This window comes from Ambystoma mexicanum, chromosome 1p, assembly GCF_040938575.1.
Source record: "Ambystoma mexicanum isolate Mex_15411 chromosome 1p, UKY_AmexF1_1, whole genome shotgun sequence".
NCBI lineage: Eukaryota > Metazoa > Chordata > Amphibia > Caudata > Ambystomatidae > Ambystoma > Ambystoma mexicanum.
This window is the reverse complement of record NC_090921.1, coordinates 1,088,694,085-1,088,712,490: the sequence shown is the minus strand read 5'-3', so window position 1 is coordinate 1,088,712,490 and position 18,406 is coordinate 1,088,694,085. Positions and strand designations below refer to the sequence as shown.

The 18,406-nt window shown below is 45.8% G+C and overlaps 1 protein-coding gene across 2 annotated transcripts in view; it reads left to right on the top strand.

The window, feature by feature from the left end:
* NR1I3 (nuclear receptor subfamily 1 group I member 3) overlaps nucleotides 1–18,406 on the top strand; it is a 994,139-nt gene that overhangs the window by 263,040 nt on the left and 712,693 nt on the right. The gene's annotated exons all lie outside the window — the stretch shown is intronic.

Here is an 18,406-nt window from a genome sequence, read left to right as displayed (position 1 = left end):
TAGTGCCAGTTAGGTATTACAACAACCCCAGAACATTATTAAATAAAGGTTTTGGAATCTGTTAGCTTTGAGTCAGTGTCTCTCTTGATACCATGCCTGTCTCACACACAAATGCCTTAGAATTCTAAATTGTGCTGGCCACATTTTTCTCTGATAGTAACCAATCATTATTAGTGTTCACCTTAGCCAATTATATCTGGCTTTTGAGCCTGGTTTACAACGGAACTCCTAGCTTTTCAACGAGTGATAGATTTCTTGGTATTTGAAAACCATAGTTTATATACAAGAAAAATCCTCAAAGTAATGGCAAGGAGGTTAGTTTCTCCCCTTCATTTCCAACAAAAGAATGTTAATTTTAACAACCAGTATAATTTATTCCCCAAATAATTGTCTAGAAATAGGAGTCTAGAATCCCAATGCCAAGTAATGTTATCTTTCTGATTACTTTTCTATTTCAATTTTATAATCTCATGCTTATGTGGTCAGATTTGGCTCTTCAGAATAAATGTTTCTACCCTGAACCCAGCCTTCATATTCAGTGTAAGCAAGTCAACTCTACCAAACATTCTTCTATCTCCAAGCTAGAATCCAATTTTGCCAAACGTGTTACAGTTGTATAGACCCTAGAAAAGGGAAGACAATATTTTCCTGTGATACAAACACTTGTCGATGGTTTCAGAGACAACTAAACTAAACGAATTGTAAAATGTATTCTAAGAAGCCTTTTTTGGTGGATCCGATAACCAATAACAGCTTGTATGTTTCTATTGTACAGGATATTACTCTTTTGCCTAGAATAGTTATTCAGATTTGCCTTTATATGTGTGAGCATATATGTGTATTGTGAATGTAACCCCTATTGTATACTAGCATGGCTGTACCTGAATGAAACTGGGTTATGAATACATTGGAACAAATATATATATATATATATATTTAGTTAAGGTGAGTCGGACGCCCATATGAACCCCTTAAAATACTATTGTTAATAATTTTTGATTCGAATAACGGAATTGACTGACATTTTGAAAGGGATTCAGGACTTGCAGGCCCCCCCAAACTGTTTCGTAACTATCTGTTAAAAACATTAAAATGTTATTAAGACAATAAAAAAAATGTTTTCCACAGTTGCGGCCTACTTCCCATTCATTGTTCCAGAGACAAAGTTATTTTTTTCCAAAGCGCACAGCCGAAACCGCTGGATGGATTTCGACCAGGTCCAAACCAACTTGGGCACGACACGCGAACTTGCGATCCATGCTTGGTTTGGGGTTATTCTGTACAGTAGTTATTAAAATATTTGACAGAGAAAGGGGTGCCCAGTTCTCAAAAATAGATAGCCATATCTCTAGGATTTAACCGAAACTCTGTGTATTTTGGAAATGACACAGCCGCCATCTTGTTTTTCTCTCGATGTGAGAGATATTCGAGGGTAAATACGAGGTTAAGGGAAAATGAAACCTAGGAAAAAAGCGATTTGAGGGTAAAAAAAGATGAAAATACCATCAGGCTAGAGGGCACCAATTGAAATGTGGGAGTGGGAGGGGGTCTAGGGACTGAGTTTGCAACACAAAGCTTTCTGTAACCTCAGCTATAGCATCAAATAGCCGACCTCTCAAAACAAACTGTGTCACAGAAACAGCATGTGTTTTGGGGGGAAAGGGAGAGGGCAGGAGGCCAAATGGTGAGTGGGAGGAGCTGGCACAGATGAGGGGGGCACTTGGTGAGGGCTTTAAAGCATTTTGTTCTGGATATTTTTCTGATATTCGAAGACTACAGATAGCCGAGGGTATGTGTAGTTCTGTACCTGCGGTTATGGGTAGGGGGTGAAAAATCATTGGCTATGACCAGTCAATCGATAGCTATCCAGGTTTTCCATCCATGCAGCAACCATGACAGACCTTGTTTAGCTTCAAAGTGTGAAAGGGGCCAACACCCTCAGGCCATCTTGCCTGAAAATGAGCCAAAGTTACAAGACCACTTAGAGAAATGCGCTGTCCCTTTCCTTGCTTTTAAGCTATGCAGGGTCAGTCCCAGTTAGTGCATGGATGGCCGACCGAATGGGCATTCGTATTTCTTTTTTAAACCATGCTATGGTCAGTCCATAAAGGTTTTGCATTCAGAAACAATTTTATTTTGCCTTTTGCTGAATTGCATTCTGGTATTTGTAGTCTCCCAGTCAATAATAAATAAATATATATGTATATATATTTCTGAGGATTGTGGAATCTGCTTAGATCACATGCTGTGCATAGGCCGACATCTAGTGGAAGCTGCAGAGTATTACAGTTTGTTTTTCGAAACTCGAAAATGGGCGTCGACACAGGGCGTGCCAGTAATACTATCCCTAGTGTGACGTCCACTGTACCCAAGATCCCTCACGCGTCTAGGATCCTCAGATTGTTTTTTTCCGCCATACTGGTCGGAAGCATTTTGCGGAGTCCCCTGGCCTTAGCCATACTTTTGCTAGAATTTATTATAATAATCTATTGACATCCTTTCCCACCCAACGTCGAACTTCGACACTCGACGCCGGCTGGAGAAGAAATCGACCGTCGTCTGCTGCACGACGGATTTGGGCCTCGGAAGGCCGCTGGCCTCGGCCTGGGCCTGGTAGGCCGCTGGCCTCGGCCCTGCAAGTAGGGAGAGTGGGGGGTGGTACATACTCTACACTCTTGGTATATAGGTACACCTTATACATTTCCTACACTTAACAGCCCGCTGCCTCAAGGTGCGTATGGAGGGTACAACTTTTCAATTCTGCCCCAAGTGCAATCGCAAATACCCTTGGGTCGACAGGCACGCCACGTGCAATCTCTGCTTGCCGAGGGACCACCCCGAAGCAAACTGCAGCGCGTGTAGTAGGTTTAAACCTAAGACACTTAAGGACCGTTCGACGAAGCGTTGGGCCCACCACGCCAGGCAGGCGGCCATGGCAGCGGAGGGCACCTTCAGCGATGGCAGCGACGCCGTACTTTCGGACGGCGAGGGCATTACGGCGTCGAAAGACAGCCGAGCGCAGGTCCACGACCTCGGAAGGTCGTCCGGCAGGGCGGCTATGGGGAAGACCCCCGGCGACACAAGCGCTTCACATACTACACACACTAAACACACTAAGTCCAACCGAGACTCGACGAGGTCGAGTTCTCGGAAAGAGGCACAGACAGAACTGTCCGATTCGGTGTCCTCTGGGCGCTCTCGATCAAGATCGCCGCATGACTCCAGGCAATCATCCACTCTTGCCAAGAGTGCCTCGCTCCCTAGGCTAACAGAAGTTCGATCGTCGGAAGACGAAGACGACTTCCACCCCCAGGCCGCGCTCCAGGAGTCGGAGCCCGCAATTACAGCCAGCGAGGCCCCACGCTCGAAGGACAGGGACACCTCTCCCGATCCTCGACGCCAGGCATCGAAAAACTCCGGAGCCACTAAGGGACAGGGAAAACATTTTTCTACGCACGGGGAGGGGGGAAAACAGCAGAAGAAACTACCTGTACATTCTTCCACACCTGTGAAACACTACACCCCCCCTAAACAGACAGACAAGACCAGGTCTGCTGATAGGTCCACAACCAGCAAAGCTACTCAAGATAAATCCTATAGACTTGCTGAGAGAGTCATTCCCAGTTCCAAAAAATGGTCCAGTGAAGACATAGATAGGGTCATGTCAAGAATGTCTTCTTTGGCTGATTTTTATGATAAAAATCCAGAACATTTCCTCTCGTATGATCCACAAGGGGCCACACCCTCAGGCTCTACTGATCCTATCCCCCCAAGTAAGAAGGCCCGGTTTGAAAATCCAATGAGGTCTGAACCCTTCGAGGTACAACCTTACGCAAGACCATACTCACGGTATCAAGGAGAGGATTCCTTTTGTGGAGACCATGATTTTGGGTTGATAGAAGAGCAAACCGGGACGGCCTACTATGGGGATGATGAGGACCAGGAGGAGGAAGAGGATGACCCGGAAACATACAGAATAGATTCCCCGGTAGAGAACGAAGCCCCGGTTACCGACTCCCCGGTCGATAACCAACCCCTCCTAAATGAGGTTCTCGCTTGCGCAGCAGAACATTTCCACATTGACACCCACGGTGTACAGGAGGAAAGGGACTTTGCAGAAGAGTTAGTGGGAGAAAGGAGGCCTGTTGCCCAGACCATCCCTATCCTTAAATCCATTCAGCGGAGAATAGATCCGTCCCTGGTGAACCCAAACCTCACCAGAGCAGTCAATCCCAGGGTTGAAAAACTTTTCAGGGCAGTTCAGTCTGACCCTCTCTATATAAGAGGACATCTGAAGCCAGACTCCCTAGTTGTCACCAACACTCGTAAGAGGGCTGGGACACCCTTGTCTTCGTCAGAAGCTTCTCCCGACAAGGAGAGCAAAAAACTATACGGTTTCGGCAGGAAGGGAGCCTCAACGTCCGCCTATCAAGCAAGGATTGCTAACTCCACCACCCTGTTGGCCAGCTACAACTGCCATCAGTGGGAAGAAGTCGCGGCTCTCATAGCCTCTGCTCCTGAACCGTTAAAGGGCCAATTAGCTCGGATTTCCGCAGAGGGTAGAGCCGTGTCTGGTTGCATTTTGAAAGCAACCTTCGACGCCGCGGACAACGCAGGCAGATTGATAGCAGAGGGTACTGTTATCAAGAGACATGAGTGGTTACGGCAGTCTGGTTTTAAGGCAGAAACACAGGCATCCGATCTGTTGTTTGGTAAGGCGGTCGAAGACGCACTGAAAAATGCCAAGGACGAATACGAGACTCTCAAATCCCTTGGTCAGTTAACCAATAAACCCCCTAACCAGAGAGGGAATAGTAATTTTCGTCGCCCACGCGGCCAAAATTCCCAGAGAGGATCTAACTATTCCCAGGGGCAGGGTACACAGTGGAACAACAACCAACAGTCTACCCAGGGTTACGGCAGAGGGAATAGGAGAGGTCGTGGTAAAGGCAGATGCAGCCCCAGCAAGGGAGGCGGCACGCCTCCACCAAAGCAGTGACGCTCAGTTCAGGGTCCCTTCTCACGCAACCCCAGTAGGGGGACGCATTTCAAACTTCACCCAGGCTTGGGAAGGGATCACATCAGACAGATGGGTGCTGTCAACAGTATCCACGGGATATTGTATAGAGCTACTGCAGCGTCCCCGGAACCATCCTCCACGACAAAGAGTACACTCCTTAGAACATCAGAAGATTCTCCTCAAGGAGATCGCCATTCTTCTACAAAAGGACGCGATAGAACTCATCCCGGGACACCAGGTAAACAAGGGTATTTATTCAACTTACTTACTTCCTTGTGCCAAAGAAAGACTTGACAATGCGCCCAGTATTGGACTTACGGCCTGCCAACAAGTATGTCAAACCCCAAATATTTCGTATGACCACGCTACAAGAGGTAATCCCCCTCCTAAAAAAGGGGGATTACATGGCAACCTTGGATATGAAAGATGCTTATTTTCATATTTCCATGTTCCCAGCGCACAGAAAGTACTTGCGCTGCAAGGTGGACAGTCGGCACTACCAATTCAAGGTACTGCCCTTCGGGATAGCTTCAGCACCAAGGGTATTCACCAAGGTACTGGCGGTGGCGGCTGCACACCTACGTAGGGAGGCAATCCCAGTGTACCCTTATCTGGACGACTGGCTCATAACGGGGGAAACCCCAGGAATTTGCAGGACAAACATTCAAAGGACTATCAACCTCCTCCACTAGTTAGGCTTCTCAATCAACGAGAAGAAGTCAAGCCTGGTGCCAAGCACCTCAAAACAATTCCTAGGAGCAATCCTGGATACCCAGGAGGAGTTGACCTTTCCTTCAGAAGAAAGAATTCGGAATATACTACTGCAAATTCCGCATTATCAGTCCGGTCAACAAATAACGGTACACAAAGCATTGCGTTTACTGGGCATGATGGCGTCATGCATTTACCTGGTCCCCAACGCGCGCCTGCGCATGCGTCCTAAGCAGGAATGGTTGGTGAAACAGTGGTCTCAGGCAAGTGGTCAGTGGGACGATCTAGTGGTTGTTTCGCCAACACTGGTACAAAGCCTTCGCTGGTGGACAAGAGAAAATATCGCACAGGGGAAACCCTTTTACGATCCCGAAGTACAGGCAGCAGTCACTACAGATGCATGTCTGACGGGGTGGGGAGCTCACCATCTCCACCACACAGCTCAGGGTCTCTGGTCTCACTCAGTGGCCAAGAACCACATCAACCTGCTAGAGCTTCTGGCAGTATTCAGAGCGCTTCAGGCGTTCGAGCCCCACATACTAAACCTGTCAGTGCAAATCCGGACGGACAGCACTACAGCCATATTCTACCTAAACAAGCAAGGAGGGACTCGCTCGCCAAATCTGTCCAAGCTTGCCCAGCAAATCTGGATATGGGCACTCAGACGGAACATCTTCCTGTCATCACAACATGTTCCAGGGAAGCGCAATTCCCTAGCGGATGCTCTGAGCAGAGACTCCCTCCCAGTGGAACACGAATGGGTTCTTCACAGAGAGGTCGTAGGGTTTCCCCACTATAGACTTATTCGCCACAAGCGAAAACAGACAATGCCCAGGATTTGCATCCAGGTTCCCCCAACCAGACTCCCAGGGGAACGCCCTGTGAATGAACTGGTCAGGGATGTTTGCGTACGCTTTTCCACCAACTCCTCTCATCAGGAAATTGGTGAACAAGATGAACAGGGAGTCGATGACGCTCGTCCTAGTTGCTCCCATGTGGGCAAGACAACCGTGGTTCCCACACCTACGCAGGATGGCGGTGTGCGAGCCCATCAAACTTCCAGCCTGGTACAACCTACTGTCCCAGCACCAAGGTCAAACAGTGCACCAGCAACCCAACTCAATGAACCTGGCAGCATGGCTCCTGAGGTCATAGAGTTTGGACACCTCAATTTACCACAGAGGTGTATGGACATCCTAAAGGAATCTAGGAAAACAAACACAAGGCACTGTTACTTTGACAAGTGGAAGAGGTTCGTTATCTGGTGCCAGAGTAGACAAATCAACCCAGTTGATTGCACTCCTTCCACTATTGTTACATTCATGCTCCACCTGCTAGATGCAGGATTGGTTTTTAACTCACTGAAAGTACACCTGGCAGCCCTCTCGGCTTACACCACTTCCCATAGCAAGGTTTCGTGGTGGAAAGTACCAGTAGTTAAAGACTTCATGGAAGGAGTAAAGAGACTTCACCCTCCTGTTTCAAACCCACCACCAGGGTGGGACCTTAATGTGGTGCTAGCCAAGCTCATGGGCCCCCCTTTCGAACCCATGCATAAAAGCAGTCTCAAACACCTGACTTATAAAACCGCCTTCTTAGTAGCTATTACTTCTATAAGAAGGGTCAGTGAAATTCAGGCTCTGTCAGTGCAGGATCCCTTCTTTACTGTCCATAAAGACAAACTGGTTTTACGCACACACCCTAGGTTCTCGCCTAAATTTATATCAAAATTCCATGTAAACCAGTCCATCGAGCTTCCGGCTTTCTTCCAGAACCCGCAAAGCTCGGCTGAGGTGAAACTACACACCCTAGATGTGCGTAGGGCGGTCCTCTACTAGGTAAATAAAACCAGACCGCCAAGGAAAACAGACCAACTGTTTGTCTCCGTAGCTACAGGCAGAGAGGGGGATCGCGTCTCTAAAGGTGCCATCTCGAAGTGGATTATGAACTGTATCCAGCTGTGTTACTCACTCTCTGAAAAGACTCTGCCTTTTACGCCGAGGGCCCACTCTACTAGAGGCATTGGGGCCACTCTGGCTTTCATTGCAAATGTACCCCTTGACACCATTTGCAAAGCAGCTACTTGGAGCTCTATTCACACTTTTACTCAGCATTACTGCATTGACACCCATTCCAAGGCAGATACACAAGTGGGACAAGCGGTTCTAAGACACTTATTTGCTCATTACCCTTCTCACATCCCACCTCCTTCTTCTGGTACTGCTCGCTAATCTATGCACAGCATGTGATCTAAGCAGATTCCACAAGCCTCAGAAGGGATACATTACTCACCGTAATCGTATTTCTGATGCTTGTATCTGCTTAGATTCACATGCGACCCACCCTTCCTCCCCTCCGAGAGAAGGCGCATGATTGCTTGTAGCCTTACCTTTCTGTCTATCTGCTTGGATTATCTGTACTCGCGCTACTCCTCATGCTACCTCATGTCAGAAAAAATACAATCTGAGGATCCTAGACGCGTGCGGGATCTTGGGTACAGTGGACGTCACACTAGGGATAGTATTACTGGCACGCCCTGTGTCGACGCCCATTTTTGAGTTTTGAAAAACAAACTGTAATACTCTGCAGCTTCCACTAGATGTTGGCCTATGCACAGCATGTGAATCTAAGCAGATACAAGCATCAGAAATACGATTACGGTGAGTAATGTATCATATATATATATATATATGGAGCCCCCAAAGGCCATGTTGCCTAATAAATGAGATCACATTATAAGTTCACTTAGAGCAACATAGCCTAAACAGAACGGATCCTTCCTCGCTTTGAAACTAAGCAGGGCCGGTCCAAATTACTGCATGGATGGGAGACAGTACACAGTCCCAAATGCTGCTTGTTTTCTTAGTTTTAAATATCTCATAATGCACAGCATCCGCATAATTTTTTTTAAAACCTTGCTACTCTCAGTACCTGAAAGATTTTCACCCAGAGACCATTTTTGTCCTTTTGCTGAATTGCATTCTGGTAATAGTAGTCTCCCAGTCAAGATGGGGGGAATAATGCCACAATTGTACACTTTTTGCCTAGCATAGTTCTGCAGGATTTATATGTTTGAGTGACACTATGGTATGTGCACTTTCTAAATTATCTTTATAAATCAAAGTATTGCTTAAAGCCAGACATGGGGGTGAGGAGGGGAAATGATGAGTGGGCAAGTAAGTCATGAGTATTTGCCCATAATGTGGAGAGAGAGTTGGTAATCCTGGACACTGCTGTAGTTATTTCCCCCTGATTGTGGCTGCTTTTCAGGGCACAAGTACAGGACACATGTGGGTGGGCAGCGTGACTTTTTTTCAGATGGCGGGCATAACCCCTTGGATTTTGTTGAGGTTGGTGAGTTTGCTCAAGTATTTGGATACCAGGATTTTACTCACATTGTCATGTTCCCGGCGCAGACGCTTACCCACAAGACCACAAGCACTTGTTTCATATTGGGATTTTGTTTTCCCGGGAATATTTCACAACAGATTGCTGTGCTTAAAAGTTGAGCACCTTTTATACTTTGCCAGCATATTTATTGGAACATTTCCTCCCTCATGTTATTTTTCTAGTGTTCATTACATTTTTTTTAAAGTCCAATGCTATTTGTTCTTGTGCACTTTCTTCTAAGGGCAAGGTCAATTACACTACATTTGTATATTTTAATTTAAGATATATGTTCACTTACTGTGCTTATATTCATGGGTGCCAGCTTTTGATTTTTGCTATAGGGGCAAAGGTGTCCTGGCATATGCTATACATGCAACTGGTCATTTTTTTCCCTTTTCTGTGCTGTTTAAATACATTTAGTTCGGGTTGTGCGATGTATTACAACAGTCACCAAGAGACCGGCCATAAAACAAGAGGCTTGCAGCAAGCTGCTTAACCAAAGTGTGTGATCCTCTGCAAATAATTGAATCTCACTGTGCATTGCCTAAAAACATTGTGAGTTTTCCTAAGCCTGCAATATTTCATACTTAACAATACCTTTGTCAAAACAGGTTGAAATCAGTTTGGGATTGATGAACGTCTTTGAGTGATGGGTTGCAAGTGATTTAAAATATTGAGTGGCCGTGCCCAACGGCCATGGCTGATCATCTGGGCTAGGCCATGGATCGTGGTCTCGTAGTGCTCTAAAATATACAGGGGGCATGGCCGTAGACCTTGGCCACTGGCCATGTGCGGACAAAATCTAAGGAATAACAACACAGGGTGCAAAGTTAAGGTAGCTTTAGCTGAATATCATGTGTGTTGCTGCGTTCTCACCTTAACTTCCATGCAATGAAAGTGTTTTCCCTGAATGTATATATATATATATATATATATATATATATATATAATATATTTTACAGGGCCTGTGGTAGCGACCCTGTAGTTATGGTTCAGTTGCTCAACTCATAGAAAGAGCACTTTTTGGGTGGCTTATTACTTTGCCCCCGTGGACAAATCCTCACCAAATTCTGCAAATAAAGCATATGGCCCAGTCAGAATGATTTTCTGAATTTTGGGGTTTCATCTGGGGAGGCAGGTGGGGGGGGGGATTAATTATTGGGGTCGTCCTACAATTTGGTGAAATCTGCATAGACTCAATGCAAAAGATTGTTTGCTCGCGCCAACAGCCCAAACCGCTGGACAGATTTTCACAAAATTTGAGCCATGAACGGTGGCTTGGTCCTGAAAGCGTGCTTTTGTAAATTTTGTGTAAATCTGTCCAGTAGTAAGAATGGACAAAAAGTAGGTTAAAAAAAAGTGTGATATGAGTCTGGTCTGTGGGCTAATTTCCTGGAGTCCGTGTACGTTTCTGGACCAATCAGAGAGCAGCATGATGTTTGCAGACATCGTACGTGCCCGCTGATTGGTCAGTTAAAAATGTGAGGTGTGTCAAAACCTTTGAAACGGATGCCATGTTGGGTTCACGAACAGTGCCTGTAGTGCACAGAGATCGCGGTACAAACATATTAAACTATGTTTGGGGAGGTGAGGGGTTATGAGGATGGGATATGGCCATAAAAAGCCAAAAATCGGGTGCTTTTTTTTCCGCATGTCCTTGAACATTTCAGATGTTCGAGGACAGTCCTGTGATGTTCGTGAACATCTCAGATGTTTGGGGACATCCATGCATATTTCTGCATTACAGGGTTGGTGAAAAACAGTTTTTGGATGGCTTACAACTTTGGTGCCACTCAATGAAACTGCATGAACTTTTGCAATATCATTTTAGACATTACCCTGAATGGTTTGTTTCGCCAGGATGGAGTGAAATTAGAGGGAGGGCCCCAAAATATTTGAAAGTCTTGTACATTTGTGACGTATGTGCACAAAAGTTTGCCAATAGATTTTAGACCCAGAGTTTAATGTTTTTGCAAAGGTTAATGGGATTTTGTCAAGAGGGGACAAAATTAGAGGGGGGTCTCAACATTTTTAGATGGCTTGTAACTTTGTTGATGTTTGATGAATCTGCACAAACATTTTCAGAAATATTATAGAAGCAACATTGAAAGTTTGTAAGTTTTTGCAAAATCTGAATGGATTTTTTCAAGTGGGGGCTAAGTTATATGATGATTTTTTGGATGTACATTTTGACACTTTTCAAAAAAGAAAACATGGATGGATTTGCAGCAAACTCGTGCAAGGAGCATTGGCAAGGACCCAAAAGAATGGTTTGCTAATGTCTGTGTGTTTTTTTTTAAATGTCATAATGAATGTAAAAAAATAGTGATATACCTTTGGTGACTGAGGTATATAGCCTGCGGGCATGGCTTTGACAATCTGGCTACTGGCCATGACCATGAGGGACCGGCAATGGGGCTAAAGTGGGCATGGCCAACAGAGACCGGCTATGTGGTACATTTCTTTTCGAAATCGGGATACGTTTGAATCGGAAAAAGAATTCTGCTTGTGGCTGCAGCCCGAAATGTGCTGGACAGAATTGCAGCAAACTCCCCTTAGTGTTTCCCTCTTGTGCCCTCATCCAGCACTTGTCCACTCCTCTGCTCCCCCTTTCCATCCTTCCCACTGCACTTCTCATCAATGCACTTGCATGGCCGAATGCCACAAGGTCTAGTAGGACCACAACTGTATATATATTATTGTTGTTTTTGCCACTGTTATTATTTCCCCTGTTCCCTTCCCATTTAGCCTTATGGCACTTTGAAGCACAATTCTGTTGTATAAAGTGCCTTAAAAACAGGGGCAGAACCAGCCACACAATTCTGGGGGGTGCAGTTTTGAAAGTTGTTAGTGAGTTTGGGTAATTAAACCTATTTTGCTGTTGATCCCCACATGGAAGCCCTAAGTAGATATTGCGCCACCCTTTAGCCCATTAGATGCATACACCCAACTCACAAGGGGCATAGGCAGGATTGTGTAAGAAGTGGGGTCTTCAGCTAACGTAGCAGAGCTCACCCTAAGGGGTTCCAGAAGAGAGAACTGGGCTTGTTCTGTCTCCAACCAAATCTGTAGGGGCTACCAAGCATAGCGAGGGAGAGCAAACCCACCGAGGAGTTCTCTCCCAGAGAAAAATATTTAAATAAGGGGTTGAAATGGTGAATTTTAGAGCACACTTTCTGTAACACATTAGGTAAAAAGACACACAGTTTACAATCGGTTTTGTAAGATAAGACATGAAAAAAGTCCATTAGATGCCAAGTCATCAACAATGCACAGGAAAATACTAATTGTGGCCAAACACACCGATTCTGGTGCTCTTATATATGCCAGCTTTCCCACATCAGAACATAATTATCTTTCCTTTACCCCATGATGCTAGTAATGATACTATAACAAAAAATGTTCATGCTGGCTCTGCCACTATATGCCGTGTCCCCACATAAGAACATGCTTTTGTTACCTTGGCTTTAATGCCAGTTAAAAAAAACGTCATGCTACAGTAAGAAAAGATACCTTTGTTGGTTAGCTAGTACAATAGCTCAGTGGGTTGATCCCTTGTTGCTGCAATCTGAATGTGATCTGCAGGTCACAGGTTAAAATCCCAGCAAGGACAACTCAGCCTTTCATCCTTCCCAGGTCAATAAATGAGTACCAACTTTGATTGGGTGATTTATATAAATATGTTCTCTGTACAGTGCTTTGGGGGAAAGCACTATAAAAATATCATCATTACACAAATCCCCAATATAAGAACACTCATCATGTTGTATTTGCCCCCTAATGCCAGTAGAAAATGTCATACAACAGTAAGAAAACATTAATTCACGGGCTGCCCAAAGGCCCCCGTCCCGCCGATGTAAGAACACTTAATGTTGACTTTGTCCTTAACACCATTAGATGTATGCCATGCCACAGTAAGGAAACATGCCCTCCCCCATGTAAGAACACTCTCAAAGCTGGCTTTATCCTTAATGTGAGCACAAAATGCAATGCCACAATAGGACCCAGACACCCCCATTGCAGTACCCTTCCCCTACTGCAACCCCTCCTTCACAAAATAGCACTCAAGTTGGCTTTGCTTTGCCCATAAATGCCAGTAAAACATGACATGCTCTTGGCAAAAAATGTTCATGCTCCAATACGCGCACCAGGCTCAGACTGGCATATGGGGCAATAGGGCAATGACTGAACCAAAAATGCAAAATGCTAGTGTAGGCCAGTTTGATGAGTTACTTTACTATGTGGCTAGTAGTTTTGACCAGTGTTGCTGGAAAAATATTCTTTAAAATGCACAATTTGCATCACATTTGCATCCCATTTTACTGCCCCTTGGGAACTACTCAAACAGTCTGTCACAAAAGGAATGAATTGCCATTTGCAGCTGCGGGCCACTTTTTCATTGGTGCCCGAGACCATTTTATACCCCAGTCCAAACCTGTCACACACACGCACACACACACACACACACACACGCACCCAGAACATTCACACTACACTCTCATTCGCATGCACACTCAAACCCATGTACACCATTCACACTGCATTTATTCATACACATGCCCTTAGACACCGCTCACATACAAACATACATGCATGCACTTAAGTGTAAGTTGTTTGTGTGTATCATATTGTGAAAGGTGTGTTGATAATCCATGACACAATAAATACATAAATAGGTGGTCGGTCAAAAAACCGAAAACAAAATATCGAATCACAAAAATATCGAAACCAAAATCTCGAAAAAAAAAATCTCGAATTATTTATTTATTTATTTATTTATATGTATTTGTGGGTTCAGGTAAGTATAAAAAAAGGGTAAAATAAAAAAAAAAGAAAAAAGGGGGGTTGGGGGAACCCCCCATTTCGAAATAAAAACGTATTAAAAAAAAAATTAGAGATTTTTGTTTTCGATATTTTGGATTCGAGATTTTTGTTTTCGATATTTTGTAATTCGGTTTTTTCACTATAAACCACATAAATAACATACATGCACTTACACACACCTTCAAATGCATGAATGCATACAATTCACACATAAACACAAACAAAAAAGGCTTTTTTCCCTTACATGTGTCCCTCTGTACCCTCTGACCCTTTCCTGTCTACACCTCTGCATCTCACAGGCCATTTAGTTAAACAAAGGAACGTTAATCGTTGGCAGCATTGGCCAACTAAATGTTGAGCCCTGCAATTAACCCTTTATCTTCCACGTAGGGGGCCTATTGAAGTCATCACCTGGGCAGGCTTTTGTACTCAGCACGTTTGCTGATGCCGCAGTCATGGTAAAAGACTATTTTCTCACCTTGGAGAGTGTTGTATTTAATTACTTTCAAAGTTTAAAAGTATGTTTAAAAGTAAGTAAATATACTGCACTCCGAGGTGACAAATGGGTCAGCTTTTTGCCGTCTGAGCCCGGGCTGGGCCTCACAGCATAGTGATGACTGCTGCATCAAAGTGAGAGGGCTACAGCCCTCCCAAGCCCATGCCTGGCACCGCTCATGCTTACAAATGATCAATAAATAAAACAAAAATAAATAAATACATTTGCAAGGCGAATCACTAAAATTGATTGATTATTTATGATGCGCTTATGATATGATAGGTTATTTATAGCGTGCGTAATACCCAGAGGTTTCTCAGCGCGGACCTGGGAATCGAACCAGTGTTGCTCCATATCGTCTTGCTTTCAAGGCGAGCACACTGCTCTTTTACTGTTTCCTGGGGAGGTCGCTCCTCTCCTTCCCAGCCTCTGGAATACGGAGTTCCCCAGGGCTCGGTACTTGGCCCTTTCCTATTCTCTCTCTACACCTCCCTTCTTGCCCCTGTTATCTCCTCATTTGGCATCTCTCACTATTTCTACGCCAACGACATGCAACTCTTTCTTTCCTTTTCTCCCTTCTCTCCTGACCTCCACCTTAAACTCTCTTCCTGTCTTACTGCAATCAAAAACTGGATGTCGTCTCGCTTCCTTTCCCTTAACACTGAAAAAACTGAAGTACTTTTCTTCCCCTCCAGCTCCCTTTCCCCTCCCACTCCTCCTCCTTTTATTTTTTCCCCCCTCTAATCTTACTTTCTCCCCCCACGCTCGCAACCTAGGCATTCACTTTGAATCCTCTCGCACTTTTTCCCACCATATCTCACTCACCTCTCACGCCTGTCGCTTCCACCTCTATAATATTCGCAAGGTCCACCCCTCTCTCACTTTCCATGCAGCCAAACTTTTAATTTCCTCCCTGATCTTCTCTCGCCTCTTCTACTGCTCCTCCTTACTCTTTGGTCTAGCCACTTCACATCTCGCCCCTCTCAAATCCATCTACCATTCTGCCATCCGTACCCTCTGTCTCCTCACCTCCCGAGACTCTATCTCTGCTTCCCTATCCTCCCGTGGCTGGCTTCCCTTTCACTCCCAACTTAAATTTAATTTCCTCTGCTTAGTCTTCAAATCTCTCCATGATCTCGCTCCCCCTTATCTCTCTTCCCTTCTCTCTTTCTACACTCCCTCTCGCTCCCTTCGCTCTGCTGACCACTTTCTTCTCACTGTTCCTCCTTCACCTTGTGCCTCCTCTCGTTTCTGCTCCTTCCAACTCCTAGCTCCCCTCCACTGGAACTCCCTACCTCTCTCAATCCGCTCCATTCCTAACTTTTCCTCATTCCGCACCTCCCTTAAATCTCTCCTTCTCCCTTCTCCGCCATGATTCCCCTCCCCTTATCACTCACCCTCTCCCACCCTCTCCCTCCTCCACTAAATGACCTCCCTCCTCACCCTCTTCCACTCCTCCCACACCCCCTTCGCCCTTCCCGTTCCCCTTCTCCTCCTCCTACCTATCCCTCCCTCTTCCTCCCAGTTCTACTCCACTACTCTCCTCACCCCCTCCTTAATTGCTCTACATACTGTTTTGTTGGTCTGATTCAAAATTCTAATTTGTTATTCGCTTCTACTGTTACTGTTAATTTGTTATCGTTAAATGTACCCTGTTGTTAAAATGTGCAGCGCTTTGGTGTAAAGCGCTATATAAACCTAATAAATACAAATACTAATACATTGCCACTGAGCTATCCTCTCAAGTGTTTCAAAGCGCAACCATGCATGGGAGAGGAAGATTTAGGAAAGACATGACAAACAATCTTAATAGGCATGGTACATTCCGATCATGCAGATGAACAGAAACAGGAAGTGTGTTTGGGGGGGGAGGCAAAAAGGAACCAAGTGCGCCGAGTCCCACCAGAACATGGGTTAAGTGCAGAAAGATACCACTGTCATGGTTTGTAACCGAAGTGCAGCAGTGCTGCAGCAAGTGCAAGGCCCGGGGGCAAGTGCAGGAGACTGGCGAGGAAAACTTGGGACCTGTGAGGCTCTGAAGGTACACCAGGCAGCCAGTCAGCGAAACTGAGCAGAAGTAGAGGAGAGAGATTGAGACAACAGAAAGAGGTGGTTAGCAGAGGAGAGGGAGAGAGAAGGAGAAGGCGAAGAGGAAAATCTTGAGGAGTTTCTGTAACTTAAGGAGATCCGGCTCAAGACAGAGAGAGGCAGGGAGCCTGTTCCAGGGGGAGGCACCTGCAGAGGATAAAGATCTCCCCCAAGTCTCTGCTTGGAGAAGTGTCTCACCCGCAGAGAGTTGGAGGAAGACAAGCAGAGGGCTCGGTAAGGAGAGTATTTAGGAAGAGAGTGTTGCAGATAGAGTGGGCCCAGGCCCCAGAAAGCCTTGTGGACAATGCAAAGGGTCTTGAACTTAATCCTTGCAGCCGCGGGGAGCCAGTGAAGGGATTTCAGTGCCAGGGAGATGCGGTCCCTGGGCTTGAGTCCAAAGATAAGTCTTGCGTTTCTGTTCTGGATGAGTTGAAGAGGACAGAGGATGGAAGAGGGCAGGTTGAGAAAGAGGCTGTTGCAGTAGTCCAGCCTAGAGAGGACCAGGGCTCTGGAGACGGGGAGCATCTGGTGGAAAGTGAGAAAGGGAAGAATACCTATGAAACGGTGCAGTAGGTAGTGGGACTTTTTAGAGATGTCTGCGATGTCAGACGGGAAGGAGAGAGTGGAGTCGAAGATGACCCCCAGATATTTTGCCTCGTTGGTAGGTGGAGGTGCAGGGCCAATGAAGGCCAGACAGAGAGAAAGAGGGAAGGCGGGAACAGGTGTCCTAATGAGGACAATCTCTGTTTCACTGGCATTGAGGCAGAGGTCATTTGCAGGACACTACAAATTAATTGCCGTCAGACAGTCAGATATGAGTTAGGAGGAGGAAGCGGCTGAGGGTAGCCTTAAGGAGAGCTGCATGTCATCCACGTAACACTGAGTTGGAGGTGAAGGTGGCTATCATACAGGTCAGGGGTGCCATGTAGCCATTGAAAAACCAGGGGGATAGGTTAGATCCCTGGGGAACACTGCACGAAGATAGAGTGATAGGGGAGAGAAAGGACCTGGAATGGGCGGTCAGAGAGAAAGGAGGTTAGCCACGCCAGGGCGGATCAGTGATGCCCATGGTATCACAGAGACATGTGATCAGTGTGTTGTGGTGCACTGTATCGAAGGCAGGGGAGAGGTTGAGTAGAACGGGGACAGAGGCAGAGTTACAATCAAGATTTGAGAGCAAATCTTCATGGTTGTTCGGAAGAGCAGTTTCCATGCCTCTGTATGCTCTAAAGGCAGACTGGTGGTCATGGAAGCAACCAACAGATTCACTGTGGACGGTAAACTGAGAATAATCTAACTTCTCCAGGAGTTTGCCCAGGAAAGGAGTGATAGAGATCGGGAGATAGTTTATCGGAATGGAAGTGTCAGCAGAAGGTTTTTTGAGGAGAGGGCAGAAAAGGGAGTGCTTAAGAGCAGTGGGGAAAACTCCAGTGCCGAAGGAGAGGTTGCAGAGGTTGGCCAAGGCTGGTGCAAGAGGTAATGTTATCCTTGATGGTTTTGGAGGGACAGGGTCCACCTGTTTGGAGGAGGGTTTCATAGACCGGACTTGTCTAGTGACCTCCTCTGGTGTGACAGGGGAGAGAGAAGAGAGAAGAAGGGGAAAGGTCAGGGTGGACAAGGGCGTGCAAGACATGTTGGTGCATGAGATGGTGAGCAAGGGAGAGAGGATCTGTGGTCCCCAATCCCATGTAGTCCTATGTGAATGGGAACTTAAAATCTACTGGCACCTGACTTTCCGGAACGCCGGGGTTGTAATACCCTGGTGTTTCCGGCAAGTCCGGCACCGGTAAATCATTACGGGTCTGGTGGCAACCTGCCAGTAGTACCAGCATGGTTACCGCCGGACTTGTAATGAGCCCCATTATATTGTTAATACA